This window comes from Crocodylus siamensis, chromosome 3 (assembly GCF_052110815.1).
Source record: "Crocodylus siamensis isolate JL-2025a chromosome 3, ASM5211081v1, whole genome shotgun sequence".
In the NCBI taxonomy this organism is placed as follows: domain Eukaryota; kingdom Metazoa; phylum Chordata; order Crocodylia; family Crocodylidae; genus Crocodylus; species Crocodylus siamensis.
This window is the reverse complement of record NC_143397.1, coordinates 177820478-177838862: the sequence shown is the minus strand read 5'-3', so window position 1 is coordinate 177838862 and position 18385 is coordinate 177820478. Positions and strand designations below refer to the sequence as shown.

The 18385-nt window shown below is 44.2% G+C and overlaps 1 protein-coding gene, 1 long non-coding RNA gene and 1 pseudogene across 3 annotated transcripts in view; 1 reads left to right on the top strand and 2 right to left on the bottom strand.

Moving 5' to 3' along the window:
• CHST9 (carbohydrate sulfotransferase 9) overlaps positions 1–18385 on the top strand; it is a 176066-nt gene that overhangs the window by 14317 nt on the left and 143364 nt on the right. The gene's annotated exons all lie outside the window — the stretch shown is intronic.
• On the bottom strand, positions 6732–17805 carry LOC149869176 (uncharacterized). The gene is made up of 3 exons (XR_016441413.1): positions 17697–17805; positions 9513–9567; positions 6732–7312 (listed from the first exon to the last, which is right to left on the bottom strand). It is a non-coding gene; the product is annotated as an uncharacterized LOC149869176 (long non-coding RNA).
• Positions 8826–9048, bottom strand: LOC149869177 (U2 spliceosomal RNA; annotated as a pseudogene).

The window sequence follows — 18385 nt, the reverse complement described above, 5'->3', positions numbered from 1 at the left end:
AATACAGAACCTGTATAAGAATAACTCAGGTGGTGTTAAGTATGATTAAATGTGATGCAGACTGAAGTGTCCCTTTAACAGCAGGAGTGCCACCATTGCATCAAATCAGTTGGGTCTAAAAGAGGTTTTGGCTTCCTCTGAATTTTAATTTGAGTGTTTTCTCCCCTTTTTTTTTTTTTGAAAAGGGGGTTTTAGGTTTTCTTTCCTATTTTAGTCTCTTTCCTCTGCCAATTTGGCATAGTCTACATTTTTAAACACCTGTAACTCCTTTATTCCCCTCTTAGGGCCCTTTTCTAAATATACGCACTTAAATGTTGATACGAAGTATAACTGCAAGAAATATTTGCATACAATCACTGCAATTGAAATTACTATTATAGATACTGATCTTTTCCTTCAGCTTGTTGCATTTCCCCCCACCCGTCTGGTTCACTGTGTGTTGCACACCTTTTGGCTTTTTGGGAATAAAGTAGGTCATAGTTTTGGAAGGTCCCCAGTTGACAACAATCTTTACAAGGATTTTATGTGCTGCTTTAATCATGATAGTGGTAGCATGCAGCTGTAAGACAGCGAGGGTTTTAATTTGCAAATGGTTGAGAGTGTGATTTTTGATGTACTGTTAAGAAATGAGAAGCACGCCTTGTGCATGCTTCTGAACTGTCAGTCTTAACAGCCTTCAGGGACAGTTGTGTTTGCTATAGGCAGAACTGTTCTTAGCCTCTTAGGTGCCCTGCTCAAAATGTACAACTGGCTTGTCTGCATTCAGTTTCTATGTGACTTAAAATTTGGCTGGGTTTGCGTTAAGGAAAATTTGTGTTTGCACCATTGAACTCCCGTTATTCTAGTACATCTTATTTGAAGTTTTGTAAACCAAATCTCAGGGGCAGCTACTGAACTTGGCATATGTATTCTAGTATAAGTGTTCCATTCTTGTTTCTCAAATTACAAGTTAAGTAAAGAGTGTAATGTTAATTTAAAGTATCCAGTATTTTATCTGGTGCACATTATAGATCTCTTTCTCTTTCCCTCTCCACCACCCCCATTGGTAGCTCTTTATACCATTGAGTTTCAAGTGTGTTATGAATCATATATTTGCCTTTATTAGTCTCTTTCTTTTTGTCCTTGTCTTCCCCAAGCATAGCTTTTTCTCACTCTTTCATTTTAATTTTTCACACTATCACTATCATTCACCTTTGGGTATATCAAATCTAGAAATAGCTTACCTGGTCTTAAATCCTATTCTTTTTTCATCTATTTGATGAAGTGGGATTAGAAGTGGGAGGGGGGGGACCATGGTCATACCCTGTTCACATTTCTTTCACGATCCACTCTCTGGTGCTGTGTGATACAGGATAATGGGCAGGACGTACTTATGGTCTGACCTAGTAAATTGCAGTTCTTATGTGAGCTCAGTGGCCTCAGCCTTCAACTTGAACTTTGTTCTGAGTCCTTGGCTCCCCTTTTCCCCATCTCTGTGCGGCTTCAGTCGTCTCTGTGCCATTTCGGGTCACGTTCATGCTTTCTGTCACCTATGTATACCAGAAGAGGAAGATTTGAAGCTGCAGGGAACCTTAGAAGCAATGACTACCTATAGCTTTTCAGCCTGTCTGCAAACAGTATGTAAACACTTAGTAGGTTTGTTGGATTGGATTTGTAGCTGGAGAGTATGAAGACATGGGGTTGTGAGTGTTCTCAATGACTCCCCCTCACAGTTGAAAGAAGCAAATGTGGATGCTGAGACATCAGTGCTTGAAGGGTTCTCTACAATGCTTCGTGCCTTGTGTGGGCAAGATTTTCATCAGTCAGGATGTTATACAAATGTCCAAATGTGACCTTCTATTGTGGAGTTAGTATAACTGTTGTGTGAGTAAAGATGGCAGGATTTGGCCAATTCTTCTTTTCCCTGATAAGCTTTAGTGAACAAATGCTGTAAATTATTAGCTTTTTTTCTTTTTCTTTTTTTTTCTTCTTTGGCATAGTCATTCCTGCTTAACAAGTATTCATAGTCGTGAATGTGCTGTGGGCTCCAGAACAACTTGTGGATCCTAGAGCAAAAAGATCCACCCAATACTCCTTCCTCAGTGATTTTTGTGAACCCATTGCTTCTCTTTGCACCTTCTGCCTTTTTCTCTTCTAGAGTACTAGGGTGGTAGACGGAGGCTGTATCCTTTAGCTGTGGGCGCAGATGTCCTACAAGTGACTTCCTTTTCTCCGTCGTTGTCTGGGCTTATCATATAGCTGACCAGATATAAAGCTGAAATTTATTTTTCTGGTGGAATTTGCTGACTCAAAAATGTGTCAAGATGGTTACCTTCAATAGTATTCTGCTGGAAACTAGACTGCTTCTCTGCCCAGCCCCCTAGCTGAACAGCAACTCCTTTTTCCCCACCCTAAATGCACCTGGAATCGTCTGTTCCCTTTTGTGAAGAAAGTAGAATCTCTTCATTCTCTTTACAAAACTGAATTAAACTAGCTTCAGAATACCAACCTCCTCCTTTCTTTAAATGGAATTACTTTTCCTTGTGCAGCTCTGTTTAGCACATCCTCATGGGTGGCCTCTCACATTTCACAGACTGTGGTATTCCAGTCCAGGTCTTTGTTCAAGTCCCCATAAGCTGTTTACATAGCTAACCTGACTAGACCTACGTATACAGTCTGAGTATCTTTTCTTTTGTTGTGAGGCTCCAAAGCAGTCATGGACACATACCTAATACATTGCATATCTCATTAGCTGGACTTTGGGGGGGGGAGGGTTATTTGTTTGTTTGTTTAATTTTTAAATGGACCATATCCCATTGGAGTGCAGAAACAATATTGTGCAACTTACGTGACCAGTTGCTCATCAGAGCTAGCCAAGCAAACAGTCCATGAATAATCCTTAGTGTTAAATTTGCCCAGAAACTATTCAGTTAATACTTAACTAATACATTTGTTGCCACTGGCATTTGTTAGAACTGGCATTAGTAAACAAGGAGGTAAAGGTCACAGCTTCGTAATTTATATCATTCACAATGACTAATTTGAGCAGCTCTTTATTCAACTTGAAATGCTTTAGTGGTAGGAATCTTCTGTTGCTGTTTTCAACCAGTCTGTGTCTACTTTACAAACTTAACAAAACTGAAATGTTTATACAGTGTGTGATGGTAGCTATCCTTCAGTTACTGATTTGAAATTCCTCATTGCTAATGAGGCTGCCTTTCAGAATATATTCAGAATATATCCTTGTGGTCAAAAGATACTGCCCACTGTGCATAATTTATCTACCCAGTAATTGGCTTGACGCACAAGAGGAAGAGGATTTAGCAGGATCAGTAAATACTCCTTGGAGGGAGGTTATAGTCTTCTTGGAAAATGTCCCAGAGAGAGAACCAGATTTAAGTATAAGAATTCTAGTGTACAGATTAAAATAGAGCTAGCTTTTCCTCTTTAAAGGGATGCTTATAATAGGGAGAGTTGGAAAGTACTTTTCTTCTACTCTGTACTTTTCTACATTTTAAAAAATATATATTTATGGGAAAAATAGATATTTTGTCAAAATGTAATATTAACAATTGGCTTTCTTTTCCATTTTTTCCATAGTGGATCAGACCTAATGAATCAACAGCAATATGCTGTACTAAAAAGAAATACAAAATCCTCATGTTGCATCTTGCAGGAGTGTCTTTCTAATTCTAAACAGCAACTAGTTGGCTTCAGTCCTGAATAATTCCTTACTTTCTGTTTCTTTGCTAGAATGAAGCATATATTATAAATGTCTATATACATGGTGTTCTTTACCAAAATCTTTGGTACCTGTGAAAGTATTCCACAGGTTGGTCAAAAACACTGATTTTTAGTTTTCTCAGATACTCTTTTTAAAACCACAAGAAGGAAGAAATAATCCAAAGTCCTTACTATCCACTCTCTGTTTATTCAAAATAAGTTAAATGAGATCCATGAACTCAAAAGTTTTTGCTGCTGATCATCTCTCCTAGATAGATTTCTGCATAGGTATTCTTTGGCGTGAGGGCTGAATTGAGAGAAATGTCCTGCATCTAGTCCTGTACAACACTTCTTAGATATGCTGAAACAGTATCAAGTATTTCTCTTGCCTCATGTGGACAAGTGTCTCTAAAGTAGGCACCCTACAGTTCTGTCACAGTTGTGGGATGGCAAATAATTGAATTGTTAGATAACTGTGTATTTTATACATATAGAAAAGTTTTTGCATTTCTTGCTGGATTGATGTTTTTTGCATTTGCTGTGGAGCAAGCCCGGAATATTAGAGAAATCGGGATTTTTTTTTTTTCCTTGTGGTTACGTGCCAGCTTCATTGTCCTCAATATAACATATTTCACTAGAGTTGAATCTGGAGTGTATATAGAGACATTATAACATCTTCAAATCATTTTCCTTAATTAAACATGAGAAGCATAACATTGCATGGTATTTGGAAATCAAAGCAGTCAAAGGTTCTATGCAGTTATATTTGAAGCTCTTGGTGATTTGTTTTATGTGTGAAGTGACCATGCTGCATATTGCAGAATGGCCAGACATATTATGTATTGTCTAATTTTTTTGTGTTTCTGGGAAAAAAACAGAGCTGCTTTTGTGGTTAGTGCAGTAGATGATCAATTTCCAGTAATATTTCATGTTTGACTCTGTATTGTAATTCTCAGTTAACAGTAGCTGAAAGATTCCAGGCAGTGCTTTTCTTGGGCCATGAACAGGCATTCATTTATAGTGGTGAAAATGTTCCACTATTAGAAATGTTTCCAGGGGAGGGAGCAAACAGGGGAAAGCCTACAACCGCCACCACTCTCTCTTCCTCATGCTATCCCAAGATGATGATGTGATCCAACTCTGGGTAAAATGTATGGAGCAGCAGCTGCTCCAGTCCTCCCATCCCAAGTGGGATTGGAGAAGTAGAGAAAAACACCCCCTTCTCAGACCTGGGAACAGGAGTGACTGCTGCTACACTCTGGGAACCTAGGGACCCCCTCCCCCCCTTCCTGCTCAGACCAGGGGCTACAGTCTGGAGAGTGGGCAGGAAGCAGTAGGTACCTGCTTCTCCCCTTCCCACACAGTGTTTGGAAGGGGCAGGAGCAGCTGCCCCTGCATCTTCCTCCAGACTGGGATGACCCTGGTATGAGGAATGCTTGGGAGCCTCTCCCTGCCACTTGACAACTTCTCCCAAGATGGGGGTGATCCTAGTCTCAGGCAGGCACAGGGAGCATTTTCCCAGTTCTCAACTCCTGCTTCCTGTTAGGAGTCAAGCAGCATAGAAATGTTCAGTCATGCATCTTCCCAGGAAAAGCTCTCCCAGGAGTGAGATGGGTTATTTTTTCCCAAAACTGCTATTTTTGTTCTGGGAGAAACTGAATACCTGCACACTCAAGTTTTCTACTAGGAGATGTATACTTATGGCATATTACAACTATTTTTGGGATACTTGTCCCAGAACAAAGAATACTGAAATTTTTGTTCTGAGAGAACCCGTTTGTTCTGAATTATGAAGATTAAAGTGATAACAGTTTCTGAGCTATCCTGGGACCTAGCATCTTTACTCCTCGGGTCCTATTTTGCAGCCAGGAGCTAGGTTTCCCACTCTATCACAGGGATCTTAGAATTACTGTTAAATTTAAACAACTCTGTCAAACTGCTTGGGAGGAAGATTCATAGATTCTAGGGTTGGAAGGGACCTCAGTGGGCCATCTAGTTTGACTCCCTGCACCTGGCAGGCAAGAAAAGGGTCACCAAACCTGGGATCATGTGATGCCAGCCAGTCACCTGTCCAGTTTTCTCTTGAAGATCCCCAAGGATGGGGTGAGCATCACCTCCCTTGGAAGCCCATTTCAGATCCTGGCAACCCTGACTGTGAAGAACTTTTTTCTAATGTCTGGTCTAAACCTTCTCTCCAGTAGCTTATGGCCATTGTTCCTTGTTGTTCCAGGGGGTGCCCTGGTGAACAGATCATCGCCTATTTCATGTTGCTCTCCCCTTTATGAATTTGTATGCTGCCACAAGATCCCCCCTCAGCCTTGTCTTGGAGAGGCTGAAGAGGTTAAGGTCCCTTAGCTTTTCCTCATACGGCCTTCCCTGCAGACCTCCAATCAGACAAGTGGCTCTTCTTTGGACCCTCTCCAGGTTGTCTGCATCCCATTTGAACTGCAGCATCCAGAACTGGACACAGTACTCCAGTTGTGGCCTGACTAGTGCTGCATACAGAAAGAAAATCACCTTCTTGGACCTGTTTGTGAAGCGCCTATGGATGCATGACAAGGTGCAATTGGCTCAGCCGACTACTTCATCACAGTGACGACTCATGTTCATCCTAGAGTTAGCAGTGACTTCAAGATCTCTTTCTGCCTCAGTGGTGCTAAGAAAGTTGCCCCCCAGCCTATAGGTATGATGGCAGTTCTTTCTCCCTTGATGCAGCATCTTGCATTTGTCCTTATTGAATTGCATCCTGTTGCGCTCTGCCCACTTACCCAACCTGTCTAGGTCAGCCTGGATCTGGTTCCTCCTCTCCAGGGTGTTAGCTTCACCCCATATTTTTGTGTCATCCACAAATTTGGACAGGGTGCTTTCCACCCTTTCATCCAGATCACCAGTGAAGATGTTGAACAGCACTGGCCCCAGATCTGAGCCCTGAGGGACTGTACTGCACACATCTTTCCAGGCTGACACCAATCCATCTACCACCACTCTCTGAGTGCAACCCTTGAGCCAGTTTGCTACCCAGTCTACCATTTAATCATCCAAGGCATATCTCCTCAGTTTATTTATAAGGATGGTATGGGATACCATGTCAAAGGCCTTCTTGAAGTCCAGATAAATAACATCCACCTCAACTCCTGCATCTAAACATTTGGTGGCCTTATCATAAAATGAAACTAGGTTGGTCAGGGAGGACCTGCCTGCTATAAACCCATGTTGGTTACCCTTCCACATCTCATTAGCCAGCAGGCTCCCACAGATGTGTTCCTTGATAATTTTTTCAAGGATTTTCCCAGAGATAGAGGTAAAGCTGATTGGTCTATAGTTCCCCGGGTCCTCCTTTTCCTTCTTAAAGATTGGGATGACATTGGCCCTCTTCCAATCCTCTGGGACCTGACCCGAGCACCATGAGTGCTCTTATATCCTTGCCGGTGGTTCGGCTATGACACTTGCTAATTCCTTCATTACCCATGGGTGGAGTCCCTCTGGTCCTGGTGATCTGAACACATCCAGTCCCTCCAAGTGTCCCTTTACTGTGATGGCACTGACCATTGGTTGGCTGATGTTCCCCTTATTGGTGTCCGTGATGCATATTGAGTGTTCCTCTAGATTCCTATTTAAGAAGACAGAGGCAAACAAGTCATTGAAGAGCCCTGCCTTGTTCCTGCAATCTATCACTAAGCTCCCCCCACCTGTCCGGTAGGGGTCCTATGCTACCCTGCACCCTCCTTTTGCTCCCAGTGTACCTTAAAAAAAGTCCTTCTTTTTGTCCTTAATCCCTGCTGCTAGCCTGAGTTCTAGAGCTGCCTTGGCCTTCCTGACTGACTCCCTGCAGGTGTGGGCCAAGGAAATGTATTCCTCCTTGCTAGCTACCCCCTACTTCCACTTTCTGTATGCTTCTTTTTTTGCCCTTAAGGTATCCTGAATGGCCCTGGTTAGCCAAAAAGGCTTCCTGGCCCCTTTGCCCCCTTTTCCCTGCCATGGGATTATCTCACTCTGAACCCAAAGAATGGTATCCTTGAGGAATGCTACTCATCCTTGACCCCCAAAGCATCTAGGCTCTTGGTTCCTAGTACCCTGCTAACCAATCCCCTGAGCCTATTAAAGTTGGCTGTTGTTGTTGTTGGTTTTTTAAGGTTTAGCACCTGTGTCCTGCTAGGTATAGTGCCTGTCCTTCTTTGGATTGTGAATTTTATCATTTGGTGATTACTGTCCCTTAAGTTGCCTTGAATCTGCAGGTCCCCCACCAGGTCATCCCCTGTGGCCAACACCAAGTCGAGCAAGACATTACCCCTGGTGGGACTCCTAATACCTCCTGTGTTACGTGGAGGTCCTGAATACAGGCTAAGAACCTGTGTGAGCAGTTAGATCCAAGCTGACTGTTCCTCCCAGCATATGTCTGAGTAGTTAAGGTCCCCCATGATTACCATGCCTCTAGATCACACAGCCTCTGAGAGCTGCCTGGAAAACTCCTCGTCTACCTCATCCTCCTGGTGGGGAGGCCTGTAGTAGACCCCCACCACCAGGTCCCTTTCCCCCTGACCCCCTTGGATCCTAACCCACAGAGTCTCCACCTGTCCATCCTCTGATCCCAGTTTGTTGAGGGAAGATGTGTACTGTTCTTTGACAGAGAGAGCAACACTCCCTTCTTTTTTTCCTCCCCTATCTCTCCTGTACAACCTATCACCCTCTATTCCTACCACCCAGTCATAAGTAGAATCCCACCATGTTTCAGTCAGTCCCACTGGGTCAAAGTTATTGCTCGCAAGCAAGAGTTCAAGATCCTCCTGCTTGTTACCCATGCTCCTGGTCTGTGTGTGGTAGAAAGTGGGGCAGATCTGACTGCAAGAATACAGCATGGAGGATGAAGAGCAAGCAATGATTACAATATTTACTTGAATACAAGATGACATTCCCCCCCAATTGGTATAGGGGGAAAAAATACCCCTCATCTTATAAACGCATACAAGAAAACTTCATTAAATACATTGTCTATCGTTAAACTGCTGCCAAAAGCAGCATGTGCTCAGCAATGGAAATTAACTGTGAAGTTGATTTAAATGCAGCCAACATTACACCTGACTGTGAAACACATAGCCCACATTAGGAACCTTTTTTTTTTCTGGTTTTTTTGCGCTGGTCCTGGAAGCACTGTTATACCAGGTCAATGCATGGAGTGGATGGAGCAAGCTCCGGTTCCACCACCCAACACCAAAAAGAATCTGCTCAGTATAGACCTCCGATGGAGGACGTATCAGAGACAATCATCTGCCCTGGGGAGCCTGCCCATGTGGTCACGGTGCTTCCCCTGCCAGGCAAAACACTAGTCCAAAGCTACCATGAGAATAGGTTACTGTCACCCATCTGAATAAGACATGTGGTAGCACTTAAGTGCAGTCCCCCTCACTGCTGACTCTTCCAGAACATGGTAAGGAACAACACTGTATACAGTTCATCCAGAATCCCTCTGTCCCTCCCTCTCTCGGCCTGGCACATGATTAGTGTGGCCCTAACCTCTATGAGGTAAAGCTGGACCAGGTTGTTCTGCACCTCATCTGCATTTACACTTTTGGATCATCCCAGGACTTGTGACAAGAACACCCAGTTCCAGTCATGAGTGGGTGCTAGCACATGAATCCTTTGTGGGGGGTATCTGGTGTACACACACATACTGAACAGTGTTGAACTGTGGAGTAACTGTGGCTTGAAATGCTGTTGACTCTGGGGTCCAGTCCAATGAATTGCTCATTATATTGGCATTTTAAGAGTAGAAGAATGACTTTGTGGTTTTGGCCTGGGATAAGAAGACCTACCTTGAATTTACCTTAAAGTTTGAGGTTTCCTTTATTACCTTGAATGAATCATCACCTGTAAAATAAGGATAACATTTGCTTTCCTGGCAGAAATGTTATTTGGATAAACATTTAGTGCCTCTCAGTTTTTAAGGCAATGGTCTGCAATCCATGGTCCATGGGCTATACCCAGGCCCCAAAGTGATTCTATCTAGCCCACAGCAGTACAGGGCATCAGCAGTACATTCCATATAGGCACCAGAGTGGGCATCCCCAAGGTCCTACTGCCTGCTGTGTTCTGTCTCGTCCCTCCACCCAGCCCCCCCCCCGCTCTTCCCTGCTAAACTTAGCTGTTTCCATCACCACTGGCTACTTGAATCAGCTGTGAGGGTAAGCTGAGTCAGCTTAAATGCTCCAAGAGGCAGAGACTCATGGCCTGTGGCTGAGGGCTTGGTCACAATTGATGACCCGCAGTGGCAAATGGTACCCAACTCTGCACTAAAAAACTGATATAATGGGTCTTTGAGTCTTGTCTCTGCTATCACAGTCAACTACATAGAATTCTTTTCCTCTTTATTAGGTGTGCACCAATAGAGATTTTTTTGGGCTGATACTGATGGCCAATTTTTAACGAGCCATATTGGCTGATGCTGATCTGATTCTAATATGCAGCCCTGCAGCATGGAAAGCAGCCGGGTCTGGCTGGTAAATCTGTTGTGGGAGAAGGGGCATGGGGAGAGGCAGATTGAGGCCCCTGCAGTGAGGGATGGAGTGGGGCTGGCCCTGAAGCAGGGTTAAGGGCAGGTGCTGCCCAGCTGGGACAGGGCACAGGACAGTACTGCAACACGTCCAAGAGGTGCAGAGAGGGGGGAGATGGCTCCCACTGCTGTGCGCACCCTGGGAGGACACGGGGGGGCGGGGGGTGCCCCTGGATCTGTGCGTAGGGCAAGGGCTGGCTTCTGCCAGGCAGGGGCTGCACTGGACTCTTTTTGGTGTGGGGCTGAGCTGGACTGCGCTAGGGGTGTGTGGCAGTTGTAGTGGGAGCGGAGGCTATGGCAAATTTTGGGGTGGCTGCAGCCCTCCCAACTCTCGCTTTCAGCACCACTACTGCCCAACCCAAGCACAGCCTTACCCAGCCCCCTCCTGAGAAGAGCCTGATGCATCCCTGGGCCCCAGGCCGCAACTGCAGTCTGCCCTTGGCCTGCATTCAAATCCAGGGGTACATGCCCCCTTGCCCTCCTAGGGTGCATGCATTGGTGGCAACCGGCTCCCCCTTGCGCCCCCCGGACAAGCTGTGGCTTTGTCCAGTTCTCTGCTCTGCCCCAGCTGGGCAGCACCTGCCTTTGTCCCAGCCCCACTCCCACTTCCTCCCTCCCTTACTACGGGGGCCTTGATCTGCCTCCCACCCCCTGCCCATGTGCCTTCCCCCACAACAGACTTACCAGCTAGTCCTGGCTGTTCTCCACGCTGCCAGGTTGCACCCCTGGCCCTGTGCATGCTCTGGCTACATGCATGCATGTGGCATTTATCAGCCACATCAGACAAAAAGGCTGACTGCCAGTACTCTCAATTTTCCTCATCAATTCCAGTCCAATATGGCACCGATGTATCAGTGCACCTCTACTTTTTATTGTTGTATTTATTTCCAGTAGCATAACTAGGGTGGGGCAACCAGGGAACTTGCTCTGGGTATGGAATTGTGGCAGGAAGTTGAGGGGGAGGGGATGGGGAAAAACATGCTGCCACCATAGCCACACAATTGTACTGGTGGCAGCTGGATGTCACTATTTCCCCCATGAGATGGACCTGTCCTAGCCACCCAGGTGCATTGCCATAACCTCCGTTTTTGTTTTGTTTTGTTTATTTTATTTTAGTGAATGCTACTACTCTTAGAAAAGATACTGAGAAGTTACTACCATGTGTTATTATGACCTCCAAAGGTCTTTTATCAATTCTGCTACTTAAGATGATTAAGTCACCAAAGCAGATTTAATATTAAGAATCTACTTTTCAGCATCTTTTTGTAAACTTTTGTAAAGTTCATTTATACAGGATAGTGACTTCTATGATTTTTGTGTAACATTATTTATAGCTATTACTTTATATGCACTGTGGCTAAAACCTTCAATTATATACATCAGTCTACAAGAATCAAGGCAGTGGCTGGCCAATTTAGTTGGTAGTTCATGGGGCTGGCCACCATTTTCACAGGCTTACCATAGTAGCTGCTCCATGTGTCTGATCAGCTGAGGGGCCCCAGTAGCACCACCCCCCACTGATTGGTGAAGAGGTCTGTCCATCATATGGCCATGCCTCTTGCCACTGATTGGCTGAGAGGGCTGTTTGTCATGCACTGCCCCCATCATGATTGGTGGAGACCGGTGGGGCCACACAACAGGCAACCCTCTCAGCCAATCGGTCACCAAAGCCGATTTAATATTAAGAATCTACTTTTTTGCGGATTACCTGATTTCACAAAATCTGTGAAACTGCAATTTGAATAGGTCTGTAACTATATACATACAAGCCAATGAAGTAGAAAGGGCTGAATGAATGCAAAATAGGATGGAATTTGTCCCTCTGTTTTAGATGGTGATTAATACAAAGTGTGTGACTGCTCAGATCCCAGCTTTGTATTTTTGTCACATATGAAGTATTATCTATTTTATGTAATAGTTTGTTATGAACTCCATGGCTTCCAATCAAATTCTTACAAACCAAACTGATTACCTACTGCATGGCTTCCCTTAGAGACTAAACCCATTAACTATCACTGCTGTCTTGCAGACCCATATGATATCTCTTCAGGCTTGTACTGCAGTGATGAATGACAGATTTTATCACAAAGGACTTTGCATTCATAGTGACAACATAGCTTTCTGTTTGCATGATCCTGCCTGGAATTTACAGTATACACCTTCAGGAAAAGCAGGCTCTGTAGGAACAGCTGTGCTCTCCTAAGCCTCCATCTTCCTATTAGCCAGCATCCATAGGGAACAATAATACGGCAATTATCAAAACGCTTGCAGACAGTAGAGATTTCAATTTGAGCCCTTTCTCAGAATTTGTCTTCGCTGAGTGGTACCTTATTCTGATCACAGAGCTGAAGTCTGAGAATTGCCTTCCTATCTTATTCCTGTAGCTAAACTTAAAAGTAAATATTATTATAAGAAACATTCAGACTTTTGGTTAAAAGCTGGTCTTTTGCAAAAGGCAGAGCTTAAAGATTTAAAGATATTGAAGAGTCATTGAAACATTAAACAGTCGTTCTCTGTTGACTGTGTCATCTCGTGCAGCTTTCATTTCTTGTGTAAATGTGCCTTTTGTTCTCCTACTTCATTATATACTTTTTTCCTTCCTGTGCCTCTGATTTGGAATGACATATATGTTTCATAAAAAATGATATTGAGACTGAATTCTTGGAGGAAATGTATTGCATTTATTGACACTACAGTTCCACTAAGAACACCAACAATGTAGCATAGCTTTTTCTTTCATTTTGGCCTACCGAGTTTTCTGTTTCCCTTCTTGTAGATAATTCTCATTGTTCAAGAAGGTACACGAAATATTTTGTTTCAAGCAGAGCTATTTAATGGCAGCAATTGCAGCTTTAAAGAAAGTGTGTGTGTATGTGTGTGTGTGCCCACATGTGCTAGTTCTGCAGGCTGCAGAAAAGTTGTCCTAACATAAATGGAACATGGAGAGTACAACTTTAAATTATGGCATCTGGAGGGTGAAGAGGTCATCTTGACCTGCTTAGCTCTTCCAGTGGTGATCTGTGTCTTCATAAAAAAATTAATGTTGTGGTGTTGATTTCGGGTTGCATTACCTGGGAAGAAACTTGAGTCCAGAGTCTCTGTTCTTCTTAACTGTTCCTCAGTGTTATGGAGGTAAAGAGTGGAAAAACTGTCTTTAAGCTTTCCTTTTATACCACCTGGTCCCCTACCTCAGGAATGCTGCAACTTTCAATGAGCTGTTAGAGCTGCTCTCCAGCAGAAAATAACTAGAGTGGTCAGGGAGAAAGGGATACCAAACCGGTACGGCAGCTGCATTCCCCAACAAACCTCTTTGTTAGGTGTGTTCCTGAAGTCTGTCTTTGCTGGCTTCCCAGTGCTTTTAGGATGCTCACTGCAATGAGCAGTTTCTGAAGTTAGAAAGGAGTTTTGACCTTGAATCGCATAACTCTGTTTCCACTGCTGCTGTCACCCATAAGATTCCTTCTAACCTGCATTTGAAAGAGAATCCAGTGGCTCCTTGCTCTCTTGACTGTAGCTTATACTTCTTGCAAGACTCAACCCGTTAGCACTTCTTTTTGCATCACGCTGCAGTGAGTTTCACTGTCTTACACTTGGTAACTGTAGCAGTCTCTGTGATTCTAGAATACCCGTATGTTCTCCAGAATCGCTGAACATGACCTTTCTTGCCCCATAAGGTGCTGATCAATGTACCTTAACCATGCTCTAACTCATGGGATACTTGAGACGGCCCTATGGGGTACGTGTGGACGGGCAGGAACGGAGCATTGCCACACAGCATCCTGCACTACTGTGCAGGCACCGTCCACCTGGCAGTGGCTACCACCACTCTGCATCCGGCCACTTGTTGCCCCGCTCCCTCCGCACTTGGCAGCTGGGGGTACACTGCTCCACATCTGGCCACCAGGGGATACAATGATGCAAAAAGGTTGAAAACCCCTGCTCCCCATGGTGCTTTATACAAAGGCAGGCTCCAACCCCCCACTCTCCTCCAATCCACCAGGTAGGGCTTAAAACTCCCCATGGCCTATTGGGTCATGGTGGGGGGGCTGGAACCTGCTTGCACTGGCCCTCGCCAGCAGGCAGGGCACTTCAGAAGCCCCTCTCCCCAGCCTTGCCCCCCTTCCCCACCAGAGTTGCCAGCTGGAGTTTGATGTTTGGCTGGACCTGGGGTGTAGTAGAATGGAGTCCCCCCTTGCCTCACAACCCCTCTCCCTAGCTATTCCTGGTGAGGTATTGAGGGAACTGTGCCAGGCCCATGAGGTGAGGGGGCTCCGTTCCACACGTCTTCTCTCTAGCTCAGGCCAAGCAAGCCAGCAGCCCATACTGCTTCTTTCCCCCTCTCTGCTTTGGCTTGGCTACATTTGGGGCGGGGGGGGGGAGGTGGAATAGAGTCCCCTTGCCTCACAGGCCCAGGCTGCCTCCCCGCAATGCCTCACCTAGGGTAATGGGGGACAGAGGGCACAAGGTGGTGGGGGGGCTCCATTCCACCCCCCACCTCCAACTCGGTAGCACACCTCAGTTGGCAGCTTAGGGCTGCTCTCTCTCTCCCACTCCCCTTCCCCCTACTAGCAGCCCTGCGGGTGAGGCTGGGCTGCATCAGCCCAGCCTGCAACACATGGAAAATTAACCTTAGGGCTAAGTACAGACCATCAAAAATCCTGAGGCTGAATCGATTCCATCTTCTCTGGTTAGTCTAAATTGCGTAGATTCAATTGAGAGGCAAGTGAACAGACATTTTCTTTTGATTCCAGAAATGCAGCCGCATGCCTGCAGTGGCTCAGGCCAGAAGGCATGGGGGCACTACAGCATGGCTCCCTGGTTGGCTGGAACCAGACGGCTTGAACCAAGACTAGCCCATCTGCCCTGAGAGGGGGTGTTTTCAAGGGAGGTTGAAAGCATCCTTGTATGCTGAGAGACTGTGAATTAACTTGAATCTGGAAAGAATCTGGGACAGAAATTCAGTAAACCAATTTAAACTAAATCAGTTAAGTCTGATACTACATCCATCCAGGTTTACTTTAACCAATTTTGGCCATTTTGAAAGCAGTTTACGTGCACTGAACTTCTGTTGCGTTAAAGATTTGAACCGGTTTCCAATCACTTATACCAGGTTATGTGTAGCTTCTGTCCCTAGGTTAGAGAACACAAATTCCCTAAGTGCTCTAAAGTAGACCACCTTCATCTAATACTTTATTTGAGGAGGGTTACATTTTCATACAATCAGCCATTTTAAAAGTGCTCTGCAGTGCTTGACAAAAATGTAACGTGTGTAAGTGCCCAAAGATTCTCTGAAACGGGATCATCTTGATCAGCAAAGTGACCAACTTTTCTGCACTGCTGTAGTCTTTTACTTTATGGAAGTGCATGGGGGACTTTTTTTTCTGCCTTGCCTCTTTCTTGTCCATCTGGCTGGGAAAATTTCTGATTCTCTTCTGTTCTCTGCTAAACAGAATTTGCTTTTACTGAGTAAGCTATGCCTGGTTGCATTATTTTTTGTTGAGGTTCTGTTTTGTTACAATAGACAGAATTTATCATCAGAATTTATCATCTCAGTCAAAGTCTTATTGCTTTATACCTGACTTCAGTATGAATATTGAATACTTCATAACCCTGATATTGCCTTGAGCAATTGGATGTAACCCAATTCTGATTGATACTTGGCTTGATCAAATGCAAAGAATAAATTGTGGTCAACATTCTAAAGGGGCTTCATTGGCTTCCTTAACTATTCTGGTCAAATGCTGATATGAACCAGAAATATTTTGATGTCTTCTGTGCTTGTCATGGGAGGATGAAATTGAACACATGTCTACTCTAACCACACAGTGTCAGAACTGGTGCTTCAGCCTTTATTACAGTTCTTTAAAATCACAGTTTTTTCACACAGAATTACAGAATCATATAAAATTAAGGTTGGAAGGGACCTCAGGAGGTCATCTCATCCACCCCCCTTCTCAAAGCAGGACCATCCCCAACTACATCATTCTAGCCAAGGCTTTGTCAAGCCGTGCCTTTAGAAACCTCCAAGGTTGGATATTCTACCATCTCTGTAAGTAACCTGTTTCAGTGTTTCACCATCCTCCTAGTGACAGAGTTTTTCCTAATATCCCACCTTAACCTCCCTTGCTGCAACTTGAGACCATTGCTCCTTGTTCTGTCATTATCAGCCACCACTGAGAACAGGCTAGTTCTAGCTCCATTTCTCTTTGTAACCAACCTGCAGGTAGTTAAAGGCTGCTATCAAATCCCCCCTTCCCCTGCCACCCAATCTTCTCTACTGCAGACTAATCCTTTAATAATCCCCTCTGTTTGGTGCTCAGTCCCATTGTAACAGCATCAGTAGGTGGGAGATGGTTCTTCAGTTTGTCCAACAATTTTAATCTTCTCAGGGAACACTAAATTCAGTACACTCTATTTTATGCATATTGGAGAAGTGTATAATTTACATAACTGCTTAGCACAGTATCAGTCTCAATTTGTTGCTTATTTCTTGCTTTATCTGCATATCAATTAAGGATATAAAACTGCATAAGTACACAGCATGTTTCATTCCCCTACTTTGTACGATAAGTGTACTTCTGTGAGCAGGATAGTATTGGTGAAGAGGAAGCATCTGTCAAATAGCAAGTGCTATTTGAAGCCCTAAAAATGACAGGAGTTAGTCAGTTTTGGAGCTGTCAGTATAACAGCTTGGCAGTGCTGTGCACATAATGAGCATTGTTCAGAATTAGTTTGGTTAAGTGCATGCTTCAGTTAAGTGTATGGCCTTTTGCAGCCCCAGAGTTACACACTTCATTGATGACATTGTGCCCTGCTGGGTGCACTTGTGGCTTTTACATTATAGTTCCTCATCCTTTATTAATTGCCACTTAATTTTCATTTATACTTTCCCAAGAAAGTTCTAAATATTAGAAGAGTAAGCTTTTGGAGTAAATGAGAAGATATGGAGATTAATTTCCCATTGGCAAATAATTTCACAGCCCTAGAGCATAATAGATAATGACTTAATAATCCTAGATTTTAATATATGCTTAAGCGCCTGCTTCTACATGTCTTGTTAAGTCAGTTTGCATCCTCAAAGCTGCTAAGGTAGAGTCTAGGGTTAATATTAAGCCAAAATTTTCACTGGAAGTACACATCAAGAGAATGAGGAAGGGGAGATGACAAATTATGTTAATACTTAATATGACTGGAACCAAATGGATGATGATAATCTGGCACGGGGCTGTCTAACTTCTAAGTGGCTGAGGGTTACCTTGTCCCATGAACTGCACCAGGGTGAGCCATGGTCCCTCTGGGGTGAACAACACATGTATGCTTCCCCAGCAACACTGCTGCACAGCTCACCTGTGTGAGCGCTCCCTCCTCCCCCCATACACCGCACTGCATGCTTGTAACCCCTTGTGACCTTCCCCTAGCCCCTGTACATTGCACACCCCAGACTCACCCTCAGCTCTTCCATGTGTCAACTCTGTCAAGTCTCCTGAGGCAGAGGGTGGAAGAAGCGGCAGCCAGAAGATGGAGGAGGAGCCGAGACTCCACAGCCTGAGCAGTGAGAAAAGCAGTGGCTGGACTGGGGCCTTGAGGGCAGGTTGCAATTTAAGCTCCTCGTGCTCCTAGTTGGACAGCCCTGATCTAGCAGTATGCATGCTTCCATAGTTCTGCAGGGAAATGATTTAACTGTAACAGCAATACTTTCTACTGCAGATGTACTGTAAAAAGTTGAGGCTTGAATACTCCTCAGATTACTTACAAACATCTACTTAAATATAACCCCCAGTGAGATCTGGGATCATGTCAAGTCATGGCATCAATTCTAAGGTGCACAAATCCCTCTTGAATGTTTTTGTGGGAGAGGTGTAGTTTGGGATTTTGTTTTTATTATTCTGATTTTTCCAAGAAGAGCATGGTATGTTGCTTTCAGCTACAATTGCTAGAACCACTATTTTTTATCAATGTGAAAAAATACATAGTTGTCTGATGCATAGCAGTATTTGTAGCTGGATAGTGAAGGAAGGAAAATGTTTTTAGACTAAAAATGCTAAATAAACTTTCCTCACAAACACTTTTTTGTTTAAATTTGTTAAAAGAACAGTCAGATCATATAGGGTGAGCTGGGTAGGAGGGGAAGCCAAT